Source organism: Mustela lutreola, chromosome X (genome assembly GCF_030435805.1).
Source record: "Mustela lutreola isolate mMusLut2 chromosome X, mMusLut2.pri, whole genome shotgun sequence".
In the NCBI taxonomy this organism is placed as follows: Eukaryota; Metazoa; Chordata; class Mammalia; order Carnivora; family Mustelidae; genus Mustela; species Mustela lutreola.
This window is the reverse complement of record NC_081308.1, coordinates 26,523,463-26,529,572: the sequence shown is the minus strand read 5'-3', so window position 1 is coordinate 26,529,572 and position 6,110 is coordinate 26,523,463. Positions and strand designations below refer to the sequence as shown.

General features: G+C 40.4%; 1 long non-coding RNA gene across 1 annotated transcript in view; it reads right to left on the bottom strand.

Annotated features, from left to right (window-relative positions):
- Positions 1–2,706: 2,706 nt before the first annotated feature.
- The window catches only part of LOC131820895 (uncharacterized), a 75,525-nt gene continuing 72,121 nt past the window's right edge, over positions 2,707–6,110 (bottom strand). The window contains exon 4 of the long non-coding RNA XR_009349822.1: positions 2,707–2,861. This is a non-coding gene — a long non-coding RNA (uncharacterized LOC131820895). The remainder of the gene's footprint in view (positions 2,862–6,110) is intronic.

Sequence of the window (6,110 nt, the reverse complement as noted above, 5' to 3'; positions counted from 1 at the left end):
GCAGAGGTCACAAGGTGAGGGAGGGAGAATGTGGCAATGGATTAATATACGTAACTGGAGAGCTGCCATCCCTGACTTTTCTCTGGAGGGACCACAGGACCCCCCTTTTATTAAAGGAATAAGGAATGCACTGGAGAGAAGGGCCACGCTTGCTTTGAGAAATCCGGTGTAGCCACCCTCTGTATCTTCAAAATAAGAGATGCTGCCACGAAACCGCAGGCTTCGTAATACGAAAGGAGATGCAGCAGCTAGCCCTGGCCCTCTGGTTCCCACAAGGGCAGAGCACCAACAGGAGACCAGGGAACTCGGGGATGAGGGGCGCGGGGTGGGGGGGATATTCGCCCAGCGCCTCCCTTTGGGGTCGCCACAAGCTAGCCGCAACTCCACCGAAGGTCCAGGCTCCTGGAAGCGAGAGCTCTCCACACAGCCTTTCTGCCTCCAGGTCCATTTTCTCCTCCCTTCCCCTGTTAGTCCTCGGAAGCCCTTGTTACTAGCTCCGGGGAACGACGCTGTGACTGAGGGTTTCCCAACACCTCTCTCTACTGTGTAAATAACCCCTTTCCTTAAATTGATTAACTTGACTGTACCATCTGTTTCCTGCCGTGACCCCATATATGCTTAGAACACATTTGGAAATGTTTCCCAGAAACCCTGGAGAGAGGAACCAGGTGGCTAGGGAAAAGAAACGGGAGGAAAATTTTCCAGGGTATACTTTGAATTTAGAACCACATAAATGCATCCCTTATTTAAAAGAGCTTTCCATACTAAGGTATGCCTTTTTTTTTTTTCAATTTATTTATTTTCAGAAAAACAGTATTCATTATTTTTTCACCACACCCAGTGCTCCATGCAATCCGTGCCCTCTATAATACCCACCACCTGGTACTTATTGGGGTGCCTGAGTGGCTCAGTTGTTAAGTGTATGCCTTCTGCTCAGGTCACGATCCCAGGGTCCTGGGATGGAGCGAGTCCTTTGGGCTCGCTGCTCAGCGGGGAGCCTGCTTCTCCCTCTCCCACTCTCCCTGCTTGTGTTCCCTTTCTCGCTGTGTTAAATAAAATCTTTTTAAAAAATTTATTTATGTATGTATTTATACATAAATACATAAATACATACTCTACGCCCAACACGAGTCTTGAACTCATTACCCCAAGATCAAGAGTCACACACTCCGCTGACTGAGCCAGCCAGTCACTCCTCATGTACACCTGGTATACTTTTAATAGCTTTTAATAGCAAGGTTAAGTCTGTAAAAGACAGAGGGGAGGCAATGTGGCTTTGATATCATAAGTGACACAGTATTTTCAGTTCTAGAAATTGATTCTCAAAAAAGAAGAAAAGGTACAAAACTCATGTACATTACAGCCTTTCCCTATACAAAAGAACATTTGCCAACAATGTAACTCCCAACAATAGGGGCGTTTGGAAAGAAACATATGACAAACATCTCCATAGCCATCAAAGACTGTGCTTATAGAAATATTTTGAAGAACACGGGAGAATGTCATGATAGACAGTTATAGGGCAGAAATAGAATACAAATGAGTGTGTATAATTTTGTAAAATGTTTGTGTGTATTATCTCTCTTTTACCAATGAAGGCACCTAAGCAGAGAATAGCTAATACTTGAATGTGTTCAAGGTCACGGAACTTACGAATTTGGATTGGGGGGTGCTATGAGTAAAAGAATATCCAACTTAAAGAACCGAAGCAAGAGAAGTATTTACTTTTCTCACCAAGAGATCTGAGGGTGGCCAATACTAGGGGTAGTCTGGCTGCTCAGTTGTATCATTAAAGACCCATATTCCTTCTCTTATTACACTCTGTCACCTTCAGTGCGTGAGCTTTTTGTCCTCAGGTTTTTCACCTTAGGTCACAAAATGACTGCTGTAGTTCCAAACGTCACATCACCGCAGGCAAGGGCCAAAGCAGGAAGGCCTTCCGAGCCAGGATCTTGGGCTGGGTTAGCCCTCTGTGATGGCTTGCACCCATGATACAATCCAGGGTTTTTCCAAATCTATCTGCACTGCACAATGCGCTGCCTTATCATAACTGGACCATCCTTGCTTAAGTGACTTGAAACAAACCCAGAAATAAAGTCAAACTTCTAATGGCTTCTCTTCATCTGTAGAATGAGTAGGTTGGATGAGATCATCTCCGAGGTCTCTTCCAGCTCTGCCGGGCTCTGATGTGAAAAAAGCCTGGCAGAAAACCCACCAAATTATTAACCGTAGTTAATTTGGGATAGTGAGATTATGGAGCATTTTCATTTTCTTCTTTACACTTTTTCTTCTTGCCCAAATTTTCTGTAATGAGTATGTGTTATTTATGTAATGAGGAAATACATCATTTTAAAAATATCATAAAAGTTCTGAACTAGAAAACTGTTGTAAACTAACTTTATAAATGTAACATATGGGTTTTTTAAAGTTTGTCTGCCAGCAGTTCAGCCTGTTTCCATAGGATGTATTCCCATACTTTGACCACCCCACTGAATAGCTATAAATGGCATCTATATTCACGGTGAGAGGCATCCTTGTAAACTAGTGCACACAGAGAAGGGCAAGTGGTAAGCAAGTGATTTCTTCTCCTGTGAGCTTGATTGCTCTGAACAACTGAAATTCCTCCAAGAAAAGGCACAGAATATGTGGGTAAACTCATGATGCATTTAACTACCTGCAAAACTTACAAATCACAGGATCGTGAAAGTAATCACATCTGGATTTATTTACAAGACACTCAGAACTGCATACCAATCTTTGTACTTTGTTTCTCATGGAAACTGAGTTGTCTTTCAACAAATTCCAAAGGTCTTTGGGTCTAAGGCACCTCACAAACTCCTTACCATTCATGAGACACGGACCTGTTTCAAAACAAAACAAAACAAGAAGGTGAGCTAGTGTTTTTATTGGTAACAAACACTGTCAATTCAATTTCCTACAGTGACAGACTCACTTCATTCATGTTTGAGAAAACATCTACCAAATACCCACACAGCAACACTGTAGTATGTCTCTATTAGTTGCATTTTTTTTTAATTAAGTAGTCTCCATGCTATTAAAAAGGTATGTGTTCAAGGGTTGAAATTTAACAAAATTAACCATTTTTATTGCATATTCAAGGACACTGTAAGTGAAATTGCCTTTTTTGGGGGCAACTATGTGGACATAAAGACTATAATGACTATTAGTACAGTTTGTTGTCAGTGTCTTTATTTGTGTTAAGAAGTCAGCAGTTTTGCCCACATTTGCTTTTGCACCATGAATGCATTTACAACACAGAGAAAAATGCAAATAAAGTCTTGGTATTATTATTTTAACCTCACAGATACCCTGAAAGTATCCTGGAGACTCCCAGGGGTTCGCAGACCATACTTTGAGAAAACCACTGCTTTCGACTATGGGCGTGTAAAATTCAATTTTAAAAATAACTAAATGAAGAAGGGAATAAAACCAGGACAAAAATAAATTATATTTGTGAATGTAAAAAAGTAATAAAATTAGACTCTCATCCCTTAAATAAGTATATTCTATATTCTCAGTGTTCTCTGTAAGTTAAGTCTTGGGTAATAATAAATGAAAAGATAATTTGGATTCTTATACATTTTTTCTAAAATAATTTTTTTCTTACAGAGCAACATTCTATCACCCTACTGAATTTTCAAACAATTATTATGCTAGTTTGTTACATTATTCTCCCGATCCCAACACCACTCCACCCTGAGTTTCTTAAGATTAGAGACTATATATTATCCATAACTGAAACTAACAGGTGGCACGTAGTGAGTGTTCCACAGATGTTTATTTTACTGAATGAATATATTTATCAATCAAGAAAGTATGAGTTTTTAAAATTAAAACTGTAGGGGTACCTGGCTGGCTCAGTTGGTAGAACATGTGACTCTTTAACTCAGGGTTGTAAATTTGAGCTCCCCATTGGGGGTAGAGATTATTTATAAATAAAATCCTTGAAATATGATTAAAACTGTATGCAAGCTAGTTGACATAAGAAGCTAACATAATTTTTTTGGGATGCAGATATAAAATCTTACCTCCAATGAGTTCCTAATGTATTGGATTAAAGAGAATTTTGCCCAACATAACTTGTAGTCCTACTTCATTTTTCTTTATTCATATTTCTTTTTTTAAAGATTTTATTTATTGGGACGCCTGGGTGGCTCAGTTGGTTAAGCAGCTGCCTTCGGCTCAGGTCATGATCCCAGCGTCCTGGGATCGAGTCCCACGTCGGGCTCCTTGCTCGGCAGGGAGCCTGCTTCTCCCTCTGCCTCTGCCTGCCATTCTGTCTGCCTGTGCTCGCTCTCTCCCCCTCTCTCTCTCTGATAAATAAATAAAATCTTAAAAAAAAAAGATTTTATTTATTGACTTGAGACAGAGATACAGGGAGAGAGAGAGAAAAAGAGAGAGCAGGAGCAGTTGGGAGAGGCAGAGTGAGAAGCAGACTCCCCGCTGAGCAGGGAGCCCAACATGGGGCTCGATCCCAGGACCTGGAGATCATGACCTGAGCTGAAGGCAGATGTTAACCATCTGAGCCACCCAGGTGCCCCTCTATTCTTATTTCTTACTCCCCTAAATATCAAAAGCAGAATGTTTCCAATGTAGATGTGAAGTCTAGTGCCCTGAGAATCGAAGTCTAGTTTCAGACTATCAGAATGATTTTTTGCCACATAAAAAGCATAGAGCCAAGTCTAAAACCCCCACACATGAGCAAACACAAATGCATGCATGCACACCACAAAACACAGAAGACAGGAAACAAGGCATTTGACAAATGCACCAGAAGATAATAAGATAGATGTGTGTATGTCTGTGTGTTTAGCGAATGGAGTATGGTTCTCAGTTAGGTAATGCTACTATCTAGGCTAGAGGGTTTTTTTTTTTTTAATTTTCTTTTTTTATAATGAAGGGTTTGTTTTAAAGATTTTATTTATTTATTTGAGAGAAAGAGAGCACAAGCAGGGGGGAGGAGCAGAGGGAGAGGGAGAAGCAGACCCCCTCTAAGCAGGGAGCCGGATGCTGGGCTCGATCCTGAGACTCTGGTTTCTTGACCTGAACTGAAGGCAAACTCCCAACTGACTGAGCCATCCAGGTGCCCCTTTTAAAATTTTCTTTAGCAATTTTAAGCAATTTGAATAGGCCACAGAGGTCATTGATCCAATTCTACCAATTTAGAGATAAAGAGAAAGATGCCCAGTGAGCTGAAGTATTAACCTTTAAGACGATATAGAAACAAAGATGGGTTACTTTGTTGACATTTGGAACCCCTCCCAAGGCTCCCCATCCCCACAGATTTTATATATGAATGAAGACTCAGGGATTATGTCTATTATGATCCCCAATAGAGTGAGATTGCTTCTTCTAGATCTGCTTTCATTCATCGCCCCTGTTTGGCCAGCTGTTTATGAATGAGGCCATCTCCCTGATCAAACCCTCATTTGAATAATTTTCAAAACCGATCATTTTAGGTTAAGATACAGCTACCAGCAGCATGTAACCCGCATGATTGCAGCTTGAAAGGGGTTTCTAAGGTACAGGTCACTGTTTAAAGAAAACAGATATTGGGGTGCCTGGTTGGCTCAGTCAGTGGAGCATGTGATTTTTGATCTCAGGGTTGTAAGTCTGAGCCCCACGTTGGCTGTAAAGGTACTTGAAAATAAAATCTTTTATTTTATTTTTTAGTGGTGTCTGGGTGGCTCAGACAGTTAAGCGTCCCTCAACTCTCAGACTTCATCTCAGGTCATAACTTCAGCATCGTGAGATCCAGCCCCGTGTAGGGCTCGGTACTGGACATTGAACCTGCTTCAGATTCTCTCCTTCTCCCTCTGCTCCTCTAACCCCACCCCTGCATGCACACACACACACACACACTCTTTCTCTAATAAAAAGAAATAAAATAAAATCTTTAAAAAAAATAAAGATATTGCAGTGGAACTTCATCACCTATTCATTTAACTTATGTGAGTTAAACTATATATGTTAAGCAAAAAAGAATCAAATAGACAAATAATTATTTAAATATTATTTGTTTGAATATATTCAAATTTAAATAAATTGGTATTTTAATACCAGATGATTCTAACCGTTTCATTCAGTGA